At 33.8% G+C, this 671-nt stretch overlaps 1 protein-coding gene across 1 annotated transcript in view; it reads right to left on the bottom strand.

Annotated features, from left to right (window-relative positions):
• The window catches only part of LOC100570619 (extensin-2), a 43,848-nt gene that overhangs the window by 27,943 nt on the left and 15,234 nt on the right, over window positions 1–671 (bottom strand). The window lies entirely within an intron of this gene.

Raw genomic sequence — 671 nt, forward strand, 5'->3', positions numbered from 1 at the left:
GTTCTAATGTAAATTCATACCTATAGGTATACATGTTATATGAATATAACATGTACTAACAATCGTATAAGGAGAAAGGATGTAGTTATGAGGCAGATTTGAAACTATAGAGTACATAATATAGTCAATTGGCAAACCGAATGCAATTTAGGTTAATGAGTTATATTCGTGTTTTAAATATAATTGTGTAATAATAATGTAATGGGTCAACAATATGATGATAATCACAGAACCTTATGTTTTCGAAGATTAATAGATAGGTGAGTGGAAAATATGAACAATGTGAATTTCTTTGATAGAGAGATAACTAATTCAGACAGTCATACCGAATGCTGAGACAATCCAATATACATATACTGTATACGCATATACGCACAGTGATAAGCACTCCTTTGAATAGTAGTGGAAGAGTGTCGTTATGTTGACTGGCATGGACGTTGTGCATGGGTCATCCTCTGAGAGATACTGTTGTTGGATCGATTCTGTAGGGTCCTCGCATGATATGATTTCTGTGTAATCCCTTCTTCTGATATGCATCGATTAACATGTGATACTAAAGTATTGATATTCTTTATTATTTTGGGCGACGTGACAAAGTAAGCACTGGTAATTTATTATTTTGTTTTGACCGAACGTCTTGACCGAAAATTATCGAAGGGGTCTTGTAGTAA

This window comes from Acyrthosiphon pisum, chromosome A1 (genome assembly GCF_005508785.2).
Source record: "Acyrthosiphon pisum isolate AL4f chromosome A1, pea_aphid_22Mar2018_4r6ur, whole genome shotgun sequence".
Lineage (NCBI taxonomy): Eukaryota > Metazoa > Arthropoda > Insecta > Hemiptera > Aphididae > Acyrthosiphon > Acyrthosiphon pisum.